Source organism: Myripristis murdjan, chromosome 13 (assembly GCF_902150065.1).
Source record: "Myripristis murdjan chromosome 13, fMyrMur1.1, whole genome shotgun sequence".
NCBI classification, from domain to species: domain Eukaryota; kingdom Metazoa; phylum Chordata; class Actinopteri; order Holocentriformes; family Holocentridae; genus Myripristis; species Myripristis murdjan.
The window spans coordinates 16,201,576-16,223,271 of NC_043992.1; positions in this window are offsets into that span (position 1 = coordinate 16,201,576).

A 21,696-nucleotide genomic window follows, 5' to 3' on the forward strand; every position below is an offset into this window, starting at 1 on the left:
CCTAGTTTTGCTTGCCAAGTTCGGTATGTAAAGTTACATGAGGCAGACATAATGAGCATGAAGAGGTTTTACAGCTCAAACTCCAAGGAAAAAAAATGTCTTATCTCCACTGTCTTTGGGGAGAGAGATCAAATGTGCTTTCACACTTGAACTGATAATCTGATTTAACATCCAAACATCATCCTGGGCATCCCGAACCTTTCCACTTTCTTTGTTTATTACCCACTTCCATCTGAAGTGAAAGAAAGAATCAAAGTGAGATCATGTTTGTATCATTTCCTGTCCTCAGAGTTTTGATCTGATTCCCTGTCAATATGAATCAAAACAGAGCAGCTTTTAACCCAGTAGAGGACTGAACCAAAAAAAAAATTGGAAGAGAGGATAAGCGGTGTATGACTCTCAGAGTAATACCAATGCTGTCATTCTGTCAGTCATTTCAAGGCTTTTCCTCCAGTCCTCATGGTGAGAAGTTGTGTATCAGTGCGGATCTGAGTTCAGCTCAGTGATTCTGCCCGAGCTAAAAGTGAGGACAGACGTCAGTGGAGTCTTGTACTTTTCTTTTGGCTGTGCTTTTCACAGACTGTCTATAATGGTGTTGTGGCTGTTGAGGAGACTACATGGAGCTTGAACGCAGCACGTCTTTTTCCGGGACCTGTCACCGTCTGCCTATCTGTTTCTGTCTCTCATGTTCATTTTCAGTGCAGAACCTGTCTGTCTTTGTCTTTCTTTGACCAGACCAGATCAGATTAGATTAGAGCAGAACAGAACAGACCCAGATCTGAGAGAGATGAGACTTCTATCAGCTGTATGGGATTAAACTGCCCTATGGGAGCTTTCAAACAGAACTCCAGCCACAATTCATTCTCATGTCTAGCTGGTATATATCGCCTATAGAGTACATGGAGAATACTGACCGCATGATGCAGTGCTGCAGCATGGAGACATACAGTAACAGAGAAAATATCTGCCCTGATAAAGCACTTTTTATGTATCACACATCAGCAGCCTTATAGAGATGGATCAAGGAGCAAAGCAAGACTGCTGATACTAATTTAATTTAAACCCTTAAGTCTGAACCTTGAATCAAGATTGATCTAATAGATTTTCAAGTTAGTTCAATTCAGATTTGCTGAAAGGTGATATTCAAATAAAAAGACAAGCTATCAGGTTGAGTCTCTCCATCATGGGAAACAGATTCGTTCTCCTGTAGTTCTAATGTGAACTTTTTCATGGGTGCATATGAAATAGTAATGGTGAATGGATCAACCAAATACAATATGTATTAGAGAGGAAACCTCAAAACACATTAGCACACAAGGACTCAGACCTCAGGGTGAGTAACAGTAAAAGTGCTGGTTCAGTTTTACTATAGTTCAACACAAACTCAGCACACAACTCTTGATCTTGATTCTCCAGTTCTGCATCTCATCAGCTATGATGAGCAATGGGACAACGATAATGGACTGTGCACATTCTGGTGTCTCGGTGGTTTAGGGGGCATGCCATGTGGGGTTGAATGTTGAGTCTGGAACCTTATTCAGTGTAATTATCCTTTCTATTCCCCCACTCTACTCTGTGTCTCACCACTTTACCAATGTAAAAAAAGAAAAAAGAAAGTGGAAGGAAAGAATAAAAGGAAAAAGAAATTCTTTAAAACCAAAACAAGAAATTTATTGTAACCAAACAAGTACATATGAAATACTATTTGAGTTGCCACATTTCATTTTCAAAGCACAGACCTTGGCTTTTCCAGTCTCTTTACAATTGGTTGCAAGCATTTTGCAATACTGACTTCGGTTTTTCAAAACTCTTCACACAACTCCCTGCACCAACATGCACAACAGTCAACGTCATGCCCCAAATGCAACAAAACAACCAACGCACTGCAGGCCTCAAAATGTCTCAAAAATCAAATCATTCTACCACAATACCACCACCAAAATACAGTTTTCTCTTGACAACAGCTGTTGAATTTTTTATCTATTTTATTTTTTTTTAACTTTCATTTACATAACAAAACAGCAACTCTTTATAGAAGGCACAACAGCATATGGTGCAGGAACAAATCATACAAAAGCTGTGGTAAAGGCTTCAAAGGTTTTTTTTCCATAGGTAAGCTGGAGATTCTAACATCCAGTCTGTGCCACAAATGTTTTTTTTATTTTTTTTTTATTTCTCACAAAAATCTTAGCAGTATACTGTATGCTATCTTTAACAGCAGTCAAACACTCTACTCACACAGAAGAGTATCTAGACTATCAGACTCTCTGGGATGCTCTAGGACACAGTTGCAGTGAGTGCTAGTGCCACATCTACCACCACTGTAACAAAATGCAGACACCAAGAGAATAAAAAAAAATTTGACTGGGGCGCCTCAGTAGCTCAGATGGTAGAGCTTGTACCACATATCAACCACAGCAGCGTGTGCTCGAACACGGCCCAGACACTTCCCTGCATGTCAGCCCCTCTCTCTCCTCTGCTTCCCTTTCTATCTCTACTGTCACTATCAAATAAAGCAGATATGCCAAAAAATTATCATAAAAAAAAAATTAAACCTACATGTAGTTGAAGAAATGACCAGATCCAAGGGCAACGACAAACCGAGCCATAGAGACTGTATTTTAGTACCTTGAATTCCACACATGGGGAGATGAAGTTGTGCGCCAGCGAGCACTAGACCGCGCTGGCCACTACACTTAAAGGGCTCGATCCACAGGAAGAGACATTTTAGGATGCATTAAAGCTAATCATGGGCTTTAAAAATGCTGCAGTTGTGGCATCGGAATGTATTGGGGTAAAACAGTACATTTCAACCCAGAAATAATAACGGTAAAGAAAAGTGGACTGTTAAAAGGCACAAAGTGCTTAAGGCCATGCTGAGAGTCTTCTCGGCTCCTAAAGTTGGTGGACATTTGGAGGCTCTCCTGCCATGTGCGAAAACTCATTCTCTACATTTGAAAACATTTTAACGGATCACAGACGTGCAATGTCTCTGTTCCCTCCAGCTGTATTGTCTGCACTTTAGTAATTATGACTAAGTTTCTGGATGAGCGTGTGTATGGTTGTATAATCATTGTATAATTATGCATACAAGTTCTTCATGTGCTCTCAAAGATGTTTATTTTTTATCCTTTGTGTTGTGCAACCGGTGAAGGTGGTGGCCCAGTGTATGGGTTTATTTGTTATGCAGAATTACCTCTTGCAGTTCTGTATTAAATGCAAAATATTTAATGGATTTTCCCCCTGTGCATTTTAGTTTATAACAACTGGTTTTGTAGGCATAGTGTGGGCCCACTTGTGTGCATAAGTGACAGTTTGTATGTATGCCTCGCTGTTATATTTCTTTCATGAGACATGATACCGTTTATTATACACTGAATAAAAACTATGTGAGCTGAACAAAATACCCCTGTCAAAGTTGACTGACTGTCCGATCCTTATGCTCTGGCACCAACTCTGCCAACAACCTCAAAAACCCGTCTAGTTTATTTAACTGTCTAGAGGAAATTAAAACTGGATGCCAAATAATTCCTTCAATTAAATTCTGGTAGAACTAAAAATCTCATCACTGGCCTGGATCACTGGCACTCCAAAATTCAGTCCTCACTTGGCCCCATATCCTGTTATTTTTTAACATCTGAGAAATATCTCAGGGATCAGATCAATTTTGAGTTTTAAAGACACTGAGATCATCATATGTGCTTTTATTTCTGTGTGCCTGCACTATTTTAATGGTGTTTTAACATTTCTTAAGTAAAACACAAACTGTGCAGAATGCTGCTGCTTGACTTTTTAGTATAAGTGGGAGAAGAGAGCATATAACGCTTATTTTATTTTCCCTACACTGTTTGCCTGTCAGTTTTCAAATCAATTTTAAGATTAAGTTTATGACAACAAGGGGTGACGGCACATTTGCTGTCAGGGCCTGAAATGACCTGCCTGAGGACGTCAGCCTCACAAATACAGCATCTTCTTTGAAATTGCTTTTTAAAAGTGTTAAATGTGTTGGCGTTAGATGTTACCTCCTCATTCATAAAGCTGTGTACCTTGAGCAAAGCAACTCTGTGGCATTCTATTTGTCTTTGTGGCATGTATCTGGTTCCTGTTAAGTGACATTAATTTTAGCCAACAAAGCTTTTCATTTGATATTGTTTGACTGGGATAATGAGCTGTTCCTGTGATGACGTTTTTTTTTTTTTTTTCTCCTCCACTTTTTGCCTTTGTGAAATTTGAAGCTAAGTATGCTAGTAAGCTCACCACATGATGTGTGGTAGAGCGTGGTAGGAACAGTTCACTCTTTTCAGCACCCACTGATGTTAAGCAGCATCCATGTTATTTCACAGAAATGTGATCTCTTCAAAAGTGCTGTAATTACAGTATTTTGACACATACAAAACCACTACTTACAAAAGTAGTCTATTTCAAAAATTACATATCTTTTCGAACTGTGGGTACATACAAATTACAAACTACACAACTGGAATGAGGCTGCTAATGTGAGAGGTTTTTTTTTTGTGTTGTGTTGTGTTGTATTTTTTTTTTAATGTAAGCAGAGATAATGGGGAGCTAAAGAGGCTGGAAAGAGAGGAGAAAAATATTTTTCAAACAGAGGATGAACAGAATCCTCTGGGGTGAGAAGGCTGACGGCTGCACTGTGTTAGTCAGCCATGACGCTTCATATCACAGTAAACACCCGGTATCACACAGACACACAGGTAAACATACACACACACACACACACACACAGTACACACTCAAACCAAAAGCTCCTGTCCACGCTGTATCGCCCACAGCTCTGTACGAACACATGTAGCTCTCTCCAGAGTCCAGCCTGCTCCTGTGCTTCAGCCTGAGGGCATCTGTATAAAATATGACCACCCAGAAACTACTAGAGTCTGATAACGCAAAGCCAAGTCTGTCAGCTGCAGCACAAGACCAACACTGTAGTGTAACAAGGCAAAGACAGATACCTGGATCCTGCAACCTACCAAAACCACAAGCAGCAACACACATTTGCATAATCATTACCACATTAAGTCCTTAAAAAACCTTGTCTGTACAAAAGAACACAATTATCACACATCAATGGCATCCCCATGATGTGACCTGATAACTTGAGATGCCGCACTATTGCTTTGTTATTACAGTTTGCTGATGTTTGTTACATTTATAAAGTTAATCTAAGGAAGAGAGTGGGCACTGCAGTATTTCTTTAGAAATAAGGCAAAGACTAGGTGTACAGAAGAATCCACTGGTGGAGATGACTGTATCTATTTTATTGATAACATCTTGAAATGAACAAGCCCCCTAGCTCCAATAAATGATGCTTTGTCCCCTCTAAACAGCTACCCGCTGGTGGACTTCTCTCTGTCCTGGGTTGCTGTACAATGCTAGAGGCAAGTAAAGACAAAGAAACCCACTGGGATATGAATGGTGCTGACGGTAATTGTGGATCTTTGTTCATTCTCTCTTCCTCATTCTCTCTCTTGCTCTCTCCTGGAGGAGATCATTAGCAGCACTTACCTGTAAGAACAGAGAAAAGAGAAGGAAAAAAAAGTTAGGCTCAGATCATTTGTGCATGTACTCACATTGTGCAAAACACTGGTCAACATTTCCACTGTCGTCGTTCTTAATCTTAACAACAGCGGGACAATGTGCTCGTCATCTCCTGCACCTCAGCATTCAAATGAAACAACGGCATCAGACAGACATGAAGAAATTTCCAGTCCATTCAACGGAAACTGTTTATTTCATTTGTAGAGCAGACTGTGTGTTCCTGACAACAACAGCTCTCACTAATCTGTGGCACAAACAGCTGCTGATATTACTGCTGCTCAAGTCTTCAAAAGGAGCCTGCTGCCCACAGGAATATCAAATCACCTTGTAGTGTGCTGCCATGTCTGTGTTTATAATTCAGCCTGACTAACCTCCTACAGACATCTTAAAATGGTGACGAAGACATGTGGTTTTCAAAAGACCAAAAATGATGACAGACAGAGAGAGAGAGAGAAAGAGAGAGGGAGAGAGAGAGAGAGAGAGAAAGAGAGAGAGAGAGACAGAGAGAGAGAGAGAGAGAGAGACAGAGAGAGAGAGAGAGAGAGAGAGAGAGAGAGAGAGGGATAGAGAGAGAGATCCGATCCCATCTTGACAAGGTGATCTGTATCCGAACAGTGCAAAACTTTAAGAAAATATAAGAACATTAGTTTTGCCAAATTGATGTTTATACAGAGACTCTGCCAGAGAGAGAAAATCTGTGAATCTCAGTGAATTTAATGGAGCCTGATAACTGAGTCATTCCAGATAATTATTTTGCCCAGTGCACAGAGAAACTGGCAGACAAAGTATTCATTTCACAGTTCACACTCCAAACATCTTTCTTCCCTTTCAGGCTAAGAGACACAGTCCATCAGACACAGACAGAGCTGTTCGACTGATAGAGGCATTTTGCAATGTTCATCAAACTACTTTAGAACCACACATAACCTTTCTATGCTGTGTGTATGGTAGCCAGCAGTGCATAAAATCAACAGTGACCATAAGGCTGTTTGGCCGTGATAATATCCTGCTTTGGCTAAGTGGAACAATTTCACGATTTGATGTCACAGTGTGGGACTGGTTATCATTAAGTAAGTATAGATATCCATGTTGTTTTGATATGTACCCAATTAAGATTACCGATTGCGGAAACAATGACCAATCACAACAAATCACTGACTCGCATACACAGTAAAGCCATGGAGGGGAAGAAGAAGAAGAAGAAGAAGAAGAAGAAGAAGAAGAAGAAGAAGAAAAAAAAGAAGAAACTCCTCCACAGGGTACACCAAGCAAGACAGCATCCATTTTTCTAAGCTGACACCACAAATGTTGTCAAACTTTTATAGATGATACTCTGACATCCAGGGTCCCATGATTGCAGCACAAGCAGAGTTTTGTCTGCTCTATTTTTGCCGACTAGGAAAAGGCACTATCACACACACTGTGAAAAATGAGACAGATGATGAGATCCTTTCTTTAAAAACACTCCTCCCACCTTCATTATTCAAATTGTTTAAACTTCAACACCTTCAGTGTAGTGAAAGATAATAAGTATTCAATTAATTACTCATGTAATTAGTCATGTTCACTTATTTTGTATAGACTACAGAAAGTTTAAGGGTATTTTTGTAAATGAAGAGTTCATTTGCAAAAACAGATATCTCCATTTGAATTTATTAAATCTTTTCAAACTTTTTTGAATTTTATTACAGTTTACTTTATATTTATTTCTATTTTTTTATATGTTTATTTAGCCTGGCATAATGTTTATTATCCTAAATCATGCTTTGTTTGTGTGTGTATATAAAGGTGTGTGTCCTCCAAGCAGTATCAGTGAAAAAGGTGTATTGATTTTAAGGATGGCTTTTATCTGTTTTTGCAAATGAACTCTTCAAATATTCAGCCAAAATCAAGCTTAAAAACAATGTGTTGATATTTTTCAAAAGATTTAAAGCCTGGATTTGATGGGTGGCCATCATGCCTTGTCAGATGGCCTGACTGCCCTACCACAATTTGAATATTACAAGGCCAAACTGCACCCCTACATGGCAAAATTTAAAGCCTGTTAGTCACACAGTCTACCAAATGGGAATATGCTGGCCTCCCTCTTCGTGCGGAAGCAGTTTATCCAGCTAGCCCAACAATCAAGCATGCTCAGAAAAGACTCTCAGACCGAAAAGGTGGGATTGTCTCTGACTCTTTAATGGAGAACATAACTTGACTGTGAAACTGAAATACAAACAATACAAAATATCCATAAATACAGGCTCTTAAATGCAGTTACAGATAAACAGAATCATCATCGAAACTGAGGTAAGTAAAGATAGCATTCATCAATATGCATAAACAAATATGGTGGAAAAAAAGTGCAGTAAACACCTCAAAAGGATGAAACAACATAAACAGAATCATATCCAAGATACATGGATCACAAGTTAACAGCACAGCAAACAAATCTACCTCTTGTTCACAAATGACTATTTCAATATAGGCCTACAACATAAAAAATGGCTGTGATCTACAACCTTATTTATAATACTCTTTATCATTTATCATATAACATAAATCATGAAAAAACTTATGGATATGGCCTTTGATAGCTTCAAAAACAGAACAAAGTCCTTCCACAGCACACTGAACATGTGAAATCAACTGCAGCGCCAGCCACATGCTCTCCTACTGCCAAAACCAAAAGTGAAACTTAACTAACACTAAAGCCGCATTTACCCTTTGTGTCCGTAGGTGGCAGTATTACATAGGAAAGGCATCAAATCTATCTAAAACACAACATATGGCATACAGAGGCCATGACAGGGAACTTGTTTCAAAAAGAAAGAAAATGCAGAAAAAGCAAAAATACCAATGTTTTTGAGCTGAATGCTCCATCACGTTAAAAAATAACATATCATCAAACAAGGACACCCACTCTTCTCGAGGAACTGGTTCAGTGCAACTGCATGAGTGCAGCAGATAACCTTCAACTCTGAAACTACAATGTCAGCAACACTCTTTTTTTTCAGTCTGCATTTAGACAGCAGCTGTGACTGTTTTCCTTTGGAGGGAAGAAGGACAGAAGAAGCCATCAAGTCATTTTTCGTCCTGAACTCTGTCAGTGAGGGTCACAGATGGAGCGGAGTTGGCCCAGAGGGTTTCAGCGGGATGACAGACGGTCAGCCTGAGACACAAAACTGCCTATCAACACCGCTGACATGGGGGAATCAGTTTTCACCTCACATACTCCAAGATAATTACACGTCATTAACAAAGTAGAGGGCTTTAATGTCCACAAATGATAAGAGGTTGTCAGACCAAGTGGAAGAAAGTCAAGATAAAGGTTGCGAGTCCTGGCAGATGTACTTGATGAAACATGAGGAGTGCTGCAGACAACTTTTTTAACATGTCTTTGGAAATTAGCAAGACATCAACCTTTTAAAAATTGGACTAATGAAATATGCAACAGCCTCACAAGTGACTAAAGTGGGAAATGTATTTAACTTACACTCAGTTGAAGCATGAAATTATAAGAAAAGGACTTCATAAAAAGGCTTTTGATTGACTGAAAAGCTCTGAAGACATTATGGTGAACTGACATTGTCTGTGTAATATTTGATCCTTGTCTCAACTAATTAAATTCTCTCTTTATAAGTCAGTACTTTGCATAACACACACGCTTTCCATGTCTCTCAGCTAACCTTTCTGTTGGTGCTTATTTTCATCTAGCTGACATCACTGGGGGTTGAGGTGTTGCTGTTTACGATGCCCCGTCAAACCTGGAGAGACGGAGCGAGACGGAGGAGCATTTCACACTGCAGTGGCTCTACAAGTGGCTCTGGGCCCACGGCCATGCCTCTCTGTTTGCTACAGGAAGCAGGAATCATATGGCTGCCTTGGCTGACAGCAGCAAATGGAAACACTACATACATGGCATGATTACTTCAAATCTAGAGTCTTGATTCCAAAGAGTTTGCTAATATCTACAGAGACGTCTGCCAGGTCTGTATGGTGTGGACGGTATGTTGTGTGTCAACTCACTGAGTAAGGCATATCGACTAGTTTCTGTTTTCTTCTGGCCATCCTCTGTTCAAAATAAAATTAAACCACTCCACTTAGATCTTTAATAAAATAAAATTCATTATAGTTTTGTTTAAAATGGCAGTTTAATCCATGAATTGGCAGGAATTAGCAAGCAAATTCACTCTATGAGCTCTGCGCATTGTTCAGAAAAGTTTTGGTTTCTGTGGGAATTTCAGTGTCTTTTCACTGTATGCAATAAATACTAGTATTATCCAGTCACTTTACCAATTAAAATAATTCACATTTTTGAAAGTGGCTGTCCCAAGTGTTTCGTTAAATATAGAAACATTCTTCAAGAAAATTGCTTGCCGTATAGACACAACTGGAAACCCGAGACCTTCAAGGAATCTATATCAGCAGAAAACTAAGATGAAATGCATTATTTTATTTAATTTTAACCATGAAGGACACACTGAGTGACGCTCCCACGCACCACCTACACTATAAAAGTGTAACCAGGAGTGTAACCTTCACTTGTAGTTTTATAAGTAGTTAAAAAAAAAAAAAAAGTCTTGTCCCTTGTTTGGACTCGAATAGTCATTTAATAGTCATGTTGCTCGTATGGTGCGAAATAAGTAAATGTAATTAATTAGGATTGCACTGCATCTAAACTGGACTGAACTGACAAGATATTGATCAGACTAGTTTGTTTCTGCAGCACCTGCAATACCATCAAACTTCCCCTCATCATTTTAAAATTATTCAGGTTTATGGTTGAGGACTTGATACTTACCAAAACAACAGTGCAGTGATGCTGCTGCTACTTTTACATCAATAAATATTAATTTGTTCTTGAAGAGACACATTTATTTCAATGCATTTACAGTTGACTTCTTAAATCGTAATGTAAACAAGCGATTTCTAAAATGCCAATAGAGGACTAAACTAAACGTGTTACTTCTGACTGAAAGACTCTTCTGTTCCAGACATCAGGTTCTGTGGATTCAGACACAGTAGCGGTATCTCTGCATGAATGTTTTAAGTTTTTCTTGATTGCTAAGACCCATTTCTTGAAATTATTCTCCAATTTCCAAAACTCTAAACACAAATGCAAAACTGTGCACTCATCTTCCCAAACTTCAGACTTCCATGTCAAAATCAAACTCTTCTCTTAAAACCATGTAATCTTCCATCTAAACCAAACTTTTCCTTTGTAAATCACACAAAAGCCATCACACACACATGCACGCACGCACACACGCACGCACGCACGCACGCACACACACACACACTACACAATAGCCATACAAGTCTAGTGAGATCAATTCAAAACACTGCTGTAAAAACTTGATACTGCATTGATGTATACATTTTCAAAATATGCACTTGCAGTGCAGTAAACTGAAATTGAGTCAAAAAAGTAGATGTACTGCAAAAACATGCAACTGACAAATAAAATAGACAACAGTGAAATAATGTGTATGCATTTACCAATATAAACTAAAAAAAAAAAAAAAAAACACAGAAAAGAAAAGAAAAGAAAAAAAAAAAATTTTGCACATAGAGAAAGAAATGACATTCTGCATCAGCATCCTGTCTCTGGGCTGGGCCAGACCAGAAATTCTCACATCACAGGCTGAGCTGGAAAAACTCCTTATGTCTTATCAACCCCTGGCAAGACTCAACTGCAATATCTAAACCTCCTTCACGGCCTGGAGGAGGTGAACATGTAATGGTTTTGGTCAGACACCTTCCACCACCATGCTGGGAGAAAAAAAAAAAAAAAAAAAAAAAAAAAACTCCTATGGGGTTTTGGAACACAGAATATGCAGGGGGGGGAGATGTTGCTGAACCAGAGCAGTCCAGTGGAAACTGACATTGTCCCAGAGGACGACATAGCACAGCTCCTCTGACTGTGCTGGCTCCCTCTGGTTTGGCTGATATACACAATATGGACAAAAGTAAAGTTTTGAGGCACACCTCTTAATCACTGAATTCAGGTGTTCCATTCAGTCCCATTGCCACATGTGTATAAAATCAAGCCATGCAGTCTGCCTTTACAAACATTTGTGAAAGAATGGCTCATTCTAAAGAGTTCACTGAATTCCAGCGTGATACTGTAATAGTTATGTAATAGGATGCCACAGTTGCAAAATGTCAGTTTGTGAAATTTCTTCCCTCCTAGATATTCCACTATCAATTATGCCATTATTGCAAAATGGAAGTGTTTAGGAACCACAGTAAAAGTGGCCAGTGCTCTGCTGACATAATAACTGCAGAGAATTAATAGCATACTATGTGACAGGAGGTTCGTGGCATGGGTTTCCATGGCCGAGCAGTCGCATGCAAGCCTTACATCACCATATGTTCTGTGGAGTGACTAACCACTCTTCTCTATCTGGCAGTCTGATGGACGAGTCTGGGCTTGGCCAATGCCAGGAGTACATTACCTGCCTGACTGCATTGTGTCAGCTGTAAAGTTTGGTGGAGGAGGGATAACGCTATGGGCTTGTTTTTCTGGGGTTGGCCTCGGTCCCTTAGTTCCAGTGAAAGGAAATCTTAATGCTTTATCTCACAAAGACATTTTGGACAATTCTCTTTTTCAAACTTTGTGGCAACAGTTTGGGGAAGGCCCTTTTCTGTTCCAGCATGATTGTGCCCCAGTGCACAAAGCAGCTCCATAAAGGCATGGCTGGCTGAGTTTGGTGTGGAAGATCTTGACTGGCCTGCACAGAGCCTTGACCTCAACCCCATCCGGCACCTTTGGGATCAACTAGAATGGAGATTGTGAGCCGGGCCCTCTCGTCCAACATCAGTGTCACAAATGCTCTACCCACAGATTTCCACAGACACACTCCAAAATCTTGGGGAAAGACTTCCCAGAAGAGTGGAAGCTGTTCTAGCTGCAAAGGGGGGATCAACTCCATAGTAATACCTATGGATTTAATATGGGATGTCATAAAAGCTCCTGTAGGTGTAATGTGTAGGTGGCCAAATACTTTGGTCCATATAATGTACATGACCTCACAGACCACTGAGGAATGCCAGCAGATCTATACTATCGTGACATTCTGATTGATTTTCACTGGTAGTGTCTCCACCTGTGTATTAACTGGGTTCTACTGGGTTAATGATACTCACTGCCAGTGCTTTCTAAATGAGCACATGTTGCAGCCACTGATAAATGAAGGAATCTGAGAGTAGAGTTTTTCTTTTGTTAGATGATGTTATGGTTTGGGATGTTTAGATAGGCCCACTTCTAGTATGTATGCAATCAGGAAAAACTGTATATATAACTGCCTCTACACCAGGGTTAGTCGATAAACCCTTCAGCTTTGTTGCCATGGAAAATCAGCAGATTAATGACAAGTGTTTGTGGATGAACGATTCATTCCATTGTGTATAGTTCAAGGTATACAGTACATCACCTGTAAGGCTGTGTTATGGGTAGGCTGATTTCCAGGAACTTTGATACAGTATGGCTGTCAGGCACAGTGAGACACCAGAAGAATCCAATCCAGCTGTGATTTATTGCAATTATTCTGTCTTTGGTTTAGATGATGTGAAAGGAGATTCGAGGCTGACAACAATCAGTGCTGGTTTATCAACACAGAGAATAAATATACTGTACAAGCATACATGCAATTCAATACATTCAACATAAATATCCATAACTATCTCCTAACTGAAATAATACAATACACAACATCTGATCACTCTAATTTAACATAAATATCCCACTGAGGCACTTTGAACATGAATACACTGAGAACAAAGGAACTCACAATATCACACTGACAAACAATTGCAGCCAGTGGAGAGCAGCAATCTGGTGCATGGAGGTGGGAAAAGACCCGCTCCTGTGTTAAATCCAATTTACAAGCTCTGATCAAGCCGAGGTCCTCCTCCCTCCTGATCCTCCTCATTTCAGCTGCTCCTCCAAACCTACTGTTCACAACACAAGGACTGGCACTTCATCAGTGTAGAGCAGTGGATCTAAATCTTTTTGGCTTTTTACATCCCCTTGCTTATGTCTCAATTGTCTTACGACCCCCTCAAAATTATCACACAATTCCCTGGGGGGAGTCCTGATCCCCTGTTTGAGAACCACTGATACACAGCGATTCAGCAAATAGGTCAAAGTATTCATAGAAGTATGAGCACACATAATGCGAGCACACAACCACCCACCCACCCAGGCTATGTGGATCTCAGTGGTCTTACATAATGTTTGTCTTCAACTCAGTGATAAGTAGCAGAACAAATCATCCGAAAACCACATCCTCTCTGCATTTACAGTGAGTTTAATTAATTGCAATGTGATGAGTAATGATTACACCATTACCTGCTTGAAACCAAGAGGGGAGACACAGAAGAGAGAGAGTTTTGAGTTTTTACCAATACCTTGGTAAATTAAAAGTTATTCTACAATGACTGCCGACACCAATGGCAACCACAAACTTAATAAAGTAGATATAAAATAGCCCATTACATCTGAAACAATAATTTCCATATATTTAAGGAAAGTAATATACATTCACAATTGCATACAATTACAGTTTTTTGTGATTGCTTAGGCACTTTCTTCAAAATTAGCGGCTATTTTTGCAAAACTGTAAACCAACCACAAATCCTCACATCAAACCAGCAAAACATTATACATTTTCTGTAAAACCAAACAATTCTAGCAAAACTCTTCAAACACTTTTCAAAACTTGTGTTTTTGTGTCAATACACGGCACAAACCACCATTTGAGTAAGCAAATCAGCCACACACTGACAGTAGAAATAAAAAAAAAAACACGTGTGGCTTTTGTTTTTACTGTATGCAGGGCAGTTTTCAATAACGTTTTTTTTTTTTTTTTTTTTTAAGAATTTAAAAGAAGAGTTTTGCAACAATTGTTTTGCAAGAGATGTCTATTGTTTTGCTGGTTTGGTGTAAGGTTTTGTGGTTAGTGTACAGTTTTGCAAAAATGGCCTATAGTTTCAAAGATAGTGCCTACGCAATTAGAAAAAAGTGTAAGACTTCATCTTTATTCTTCACCTCATCATCCTCTTCCTCCTCGTCCTCCTCACTGCTCTTACTCTCTTTCCAGCAATGGCCTCCATTGTTTTCCAAACCAAATGTTTACCCGTGTCCTTCTTACAGCGCCTAAGCTCTGATTTGTAAGTGAAGTCATTATTGACATAAAAGAGATTTCACATGTCTAAATGTGGGAAGTCTACTGGCAAAATAGTGTGGCAATGTAGAGCCCAGTGTTTACAATTTTGTTAGAGATGTGTTATGAAACCACAAATTAAGTGTAAAACAGTGAGTCATGTTTACAGTTTACCCAAAAATTACTAAGAATCCTCTCAGTGGTTTGGAAGCAGCTCTGTGTCTTACTTCCTCTAACTCTGGAGGGGGCGCTGTGTGGCTGCTGCCAGACTGGGCAGTCATGATCAGGCGACCACAATGCACTTGGTCTACAGTAAAATTACACTAATGTTTTTCACAGCTGGATTCACAGTCATTTCTCAAGGCTTACTGAGGCCTACTGAGATTTTCAAGACATCACAGCTGTGGTCCGTGTGGAGGAGTTAAGCTAAATGCAGAGTTATTCATGGTGAAGACATGAAGCACAAAAGTTAAAAGCTATTTCTTGAAAATCTCAGTCTAGCCAGTTTATCAGACTTGACAACATTGAATGTAACTTTTACCTATACACGTTTGGATAAAAAAAGAAAAAGGTAAAGAGTTTTTTGCATGCTTCATAAAGGGACCAGCGTATTCAAACTTCAAACATACATCTCTTTGAACACAGGTGATTATGAGTTGCTATTATAAACATTATGTAAAACATAATTTAAAAGTAGATTTCGCAAATTCAAGTCACTCCAAATTTGACATTTTTCACAGTATCATTCAAAACCAATAATCTAATTGGACTCATATCTCAAAGCTCCATCGACAGTGTATGCCACCCTTCAGACAGATTTGCAGAGTTATAAAGGAAAATTTGGCATGAGAATGCCCACAGAAGCTTTTACTCATCCACACGCACACTTTGGAGAGGATGAGAAAGAACAACTCCAATGGCAAAGTAGTGTAATACATGAAATAATGTTCAAGTCACCCTTTCACTCAGTTATTACCAAATACACAACCATACAATGAAGATATCTCTGGCTATCAGAGCATCGTCACATGACTACCTTCTGACTCGTTTTATTCAGAAAACATAAACATCAGGTTCATCCAAAAGCCATGAGTATGTGAGAAATATACACAGTGTTGTTTAGTGGAGTATTTCCATAGACAGGGTGAAATAGAGGCCTGTAGCCTATGTGGTTCACCCATAGCAGCATTATCAGTGTCTCCCTCCTTATATGGCACCGCTCCAATAATGTCGATTGGGGAATTATTGTTGCTGACGCTCATCTGGAGGAGTGAGCTCAGACCCTGTGATGATGCCCAGAAAGGCTCTACTTGCTGGCATCTTTGTTTGTGTCAGATCACCTCCTATTTACTTCTGTCAGAGTCATCAGATATTTTACTGCTGCAACTAACTCATGCATAAGTAGTCTATGTCTGCAGAATTAAACTTAAGTGGAAGTAAAAAAAAAAAAAAAAAAAAAAACTTAAGCAATTATGGGCTACTCGTATGCACCCACAACAGCTCCAGAGAGACAGCTCAGCCAAAGAGGGCAAAGAGGCTGTTGCTCGGGTAACATTATCACAGCCTTGTGCACGTCCTTGGCGGGAATGCCATAGGTTGAGCAGGGACATCCTTCACAGCAGCTACCCGCTGTGCTGCTCCCCAGAAAATAATCTGGATCCACCCCCTTATTGTTTCTAGCTCCCCTTCTCCTTCTATATGGATCTCACTCAGCTCACTAATGTGCTCCCACTTCTGGTAGCACATTTCCTGTCCTGCCACAAGTCAGTGCACGGCTCCTGAGCTGCTGACATGTCCTTCTGTCCCCCCACACTCTCTGCCTGACTCCCACCTGCTGTCTCTCATGCACTCTGAGCAAACTCAGCCTCTGGCTCCTAAGCTTTTTCTGGACTAGATTCCCCTCCTGCTTTTATGCCCCCCACCATCACACTACTCCATCGAGTATATTCCATACCGACAGGCATACTGACACCATGTCAGCGGGACCGATTCCTAAACCCCCCACTAGCCATGACAAGCTGCCTAGAGCTGGCTGTCGTCATGCAGATCACTGGTCCCCTACCTGGCAAGCCCCTTCAGTCCTCAAAAGTGCACATATAAACAGTGTGAAATTGTGAGAAATCAGCTGTGACCATGCACTGAACTAAAGCTTTAAGGAAAAAAACATACAGCCACTCTCTGACACATTCTTAAAACACTCAGCAAATGCCAGTGCATTCATATGAGAGAGAGAGAGAGAGAGAGAAGGAGAGAGAGTAAAGGATCCTGAATTGATATTCAAGTGCAGCCTCTTTACTGAGGAAATTTAGAGAATTTCTCCTCAGACTGAAAAAAAGCCGCCCCTCTTCCAAGGTGAAAGCCAAATGGAAGATGACAACTAAAGCAGAAGAGGAATGGCTAACAAGGCCTTCATGTGGCCTGACTGCTGAGTCTCCTCTCTGCTTGGGAAAGACAATAACCTGAAGCATGGTTTCCATCTGCACCGCTCTCGACATCCATTTAATACAACAGCTACAATGTGACAGAGCCTCCGTCCTTCACAGAGATTTGTATTGGCAGAGTGCATTCTGCTGTTAACAAACAGTAGAAGAAGAGATGTCATATCTTTGGTTGGCACTTAAAATGACAAGCAGACACACACACACACACACACACACACACACACACACACACACACACACACACAATCGACTGAGTGGAATGATTATACACACCTGGTAGAAAACATAACATTTTGTTGTCCACATTTTATAGCTTATTATCTGTAAAATGTCCACTAAAAATGGTCATATTGATATTAAGTGGCTGTATATTAACAGTGACTACCACAAGTGTGGTTTGTACTTTCAGAGGATTTAGATAAACTATAAAAAGTTAACGCTGAGATGATTTTAGAGAATCATAAATCCAGTACAGTGGCAAAGTAATTATGATAATAATTTACAGTAATGTACAGAGTAAAGGCCCATCATTACTGTGGCAACCAAAGATCACTTGTAATTATCACCAGTCCATACACAGAGAGAGAGAGAGAGAGAGAGAAATAATTGCAGTCTCCGGGGTCATGATCCTCCACTGCTGTCATCACCATCTAATCTGCCTGTGAAAACTTTAAATCAGCAGCCTAATGAAAATGGAAGTAATGTTGCGATGGGAACATGTGGGGAACTTCCCAGTCAGCGTGTCTAAATATTGGTTATGTGATAAAGTCCGGAGGCCTCATCCTCCCTGATGGAACTGAAGTGTAAATGCTCATCGAGCAGCTCTAAATACATGTAATCCGACGGAGCCCTGGGGTGGCAGCATGAGGGAGGGAGATGAAACAGAACAAGAGTGAAGCCCAGACGAGGCCGACTGAACAAATACTGACTGTACCACTGATCAAACCAATGCTAACAGTAATGGCTTCATAAACAAAGAATGCTGCAACTGTAACACATTGTGTGGCAGAGCTGAAACATGGAACAGTCTTAAATAATTAATTTAACAAATGATTTTGCTTGGAAAGTTATTTGTGGTGAAAGTTCCATACCACATTATTGTCCCATGAGTGAGGATTGAGGAAGGGACTACGGTAGTGAAAGCTTCAGTCTTTATCACTCCTTATCACTTCAGAAAAAGTGATAAGGAAAAAGGTGTTCCGGATGTCTCGCATTTTCAAAGCAACACCTAAAAAAACTGATAATGAAATATTATTTAACAACCCTAAATATGTGTGTTCAACCTGTAGGTTTTGTTAAATGTTAAAAATCTACCCCTCAGCTCATTATCGGTTTGTTGCGAGCAGCCACACAACCCTATACAGGAGTCAGACTGACCTCATTCACAAAGCTGCACTTCGCTGCTTGTCACTGAGTAGCAGCAGCCTCGGACAGGTGAAACTGAATATCCTTTATGAATGGAATGAGGCTTGTGTCATATCTTCATGCAAGCATGGAGACAATTTTTTCCACACAGACACTGCAGCGTCATAATAGCGTCAAAACCAGTTAAAGTTGATTTAATATTTCCTGCCAGTTGGGACTGCATTCAGCAATTATGTTTCCATATTTCCGGATTAGAAGCACCACTTCTCAGTGATCTGCCTCCTTAGCGGAGGTCTGTGCTCTACCAAGAGGATTTTCTATTTAAGTAACAAGCTGCTATTATTATGGATTTTCCATGTTTTTGGAAGTCTGTTCACAGTAATATAGGCTAAAAAAATAACATTAATTTGTAAGAAGTGAAAATGTGAAACAATAATATGCCAGTTAGGCCTAAACAAATTTAAATTTTGTTATTTGACAGTCTAGCCTGCACTGTGTCTGCTTAAAAAGATTCTGGCCCTTTGCTGTCAAATGGATGATGGATTTTCAAATATGAACGTGTTTATGCCACCACATCATTCTCAGTAGGCTATCTTAGACGCTGCTGGGTCAAATTTGATGAATCTTTACTAAATGACTTGTCTTCATACCGATATCCAGTATCCACAAAATGAAACTGATTTGCCCACCACATCACCACCGAAAGGGCAAAAATTCACAAAGATTCAAGCGAACCATGACTCACACCCTGAATATTAGACATGCAATTAAATAAATAAATAAATACACACTAAAAACACCTAGGGCGGCTTGCATCAGTTGGTGGGAATGCTATAATCACTGTTGACTTTTCTTATGAGAATAAGACCTACAGTATGCATGCAATACTTTAGAGTAGAGCAGTTTTTCAGTCATTGAGCCAATAGAGTTATAAATGGCAAGGGAGAAGAACAAATCTTAAGTCATTATTCCTCTCCATCCAATCTGTTTCCATGGTAACAGCAAACATGTCACTCTATTGATCTGTAAGTGACAAAACTGAAAAAAGAAAAAAGAAAAAAAAGGTATTGAAAGAGAGAGAGAAAGTGAGATAAAGTTCTACAATGCTCCAGCGTGACTGCTTTTCTCCTCTCCTCTCTTTTGGCATGAGTCATATTGGTGAAAGCTGTCCTTTCTCACTGTGGGGAGGAATTGTTCACACAAACTGTCCCAACTATTCTCTCTATCATCTAATTTGCATTTAGTATGTAATACTGAATCTAATATCCATCATGCCGAGCCACAGCAGGCATACTGAAAGTTCAGTTGTTTGATGGGCTGCTGGGATTTTTTGTTACGCAGCCCCCAGAGTTTTTTGCCACCAGATGAAATTGTATTTATTATTTGCGCACATTGCATACATCACTTGTATACATTACATACTAAAAGGCAAATCTTACCTGACTTTTGGAACCCTATCTCTTAAAAATTACATTTTCATACAACTAAACTGCGATCTCAGTCTCAATGTTACATTTTCCGTGAAACGTATTCCGTCACAGATTATGATTTTTTGTTTGTTGCAAACATTACAAACATTACATTACATTACCCTAACCAAGTATTCTTTTAATGCCTAAACCAAACCTTTCCCTTACCTTAACCAAGAGATTATTAGGCCTAAACCTAACTTTAACCAAGTGGTATTTTTGACAGATTCTACAACAAATACATTTCCACCAAAATGTGATTACGAATGCAGTTTAGTTTAATTTTTAGGAGACAGGGTTATACTTTTGAATAAATCCTGTGAATCCTGATTTGGCTGCTCGAGGTGATAGATGAATTGTTTTGACATAATTAAAACTGAACCTTCACAACCTGAATAAACTGACATGACAGAGGAAACTGGAGCTGTGCGGGGAAAACCAACAACTGCCTGTCTATTCTGCCTCTTTTTGCTCCTCTCAACATTGCTCTCTTCCACTGCTCATTGCTTTCTCTTCCTCTACTCATGCTTTCTTTTTCTTCTTTCCATGCCTCTATCTTTGGTCTTTATCTCCTTTTATTTTACTCTCATTCTCTGCTCATCCTGTGTCTCTCTCCTCTTGTTTCCTTTAATAAGGTCTAAGCCACATTTCCACCACAGTATTTACAGATGAGACATTTTTTTCTCCATGCCAAGCTTTTGTCGGAGACAAACACTTGTTGGAAATCAATTTCCAAGAATTATCAGCCTCTAACTTGCAGGGAAACGTCATGATCACTTGTTTTCTGCATCTAGACTTATTGTCTCCTGCTCTGGCTGATAAGGAAAACAGATTCAGCTCCTTCCAGCAGGTTGGACAGGGAGCAGAGCATCTGTGACTAACACTGCAGTGAACCTGATTAGGATCTAAATAATTACAATGCATAGCGCTTTGTATTGTTGATTGTTTTCTTATCACACCAGAAATACGGAGAGTGACTGATTCCCAGTCAGGTAACCGAATGCTGAGTAAAAGCTTCATCTGTCTTATTTCTGACACAGTTTCAGTGCCTCTTAACAGTCCACAGTTTGTACACGGCTCCTGCTTAGATCTTTTTTTCCAAATGATAAAATATAAAAACAAAAAGGAAGTCACCAATTCCACCAATGCATCCCTGAATCTTTGATTTGTTACACTCTCATCTGTTATGACCGGTAGCTCATACCTGAGATCTACTTCTGAGAGCAGGGGGGAAATACAGCATATAACTAGGATGTATTCATAACTCAAGCTGCAGAAACCAACTACATTTACACAGGAAATTAGTTATTAAATGAGTGATTTGTGTAGATTTCCTCATTTCATGGTCAACTGACCACAGCCACAGTCACAGTCCAACCTCTAGCACGGCCGACTCCCTCTGGATTCATTCTCCATGTTAATCAGCGGTTGAGGTGGAGGATCCGTGTTAAGTACTGATCACTTACAAATGACTCCCTGCTGCACCAGAACACAGCAGCGATGTTTACACTGTAAGGAAAACATGTTTAAACCACTAAGATGATAGAGCTGTGGCAGGCAAGTAAGGATTGGTTCGAGGAGGAAAACATATCCCATCACAAGGCTGAAGAAAACAGTCCCAAGCCTGGGACTGTTTCCCCAGCTAATGGATTGTATTCCTTGTTCCTGGATCATGAGGTGTCTCTCCTCCTGGGAGACATTAAGCCCTGTCAC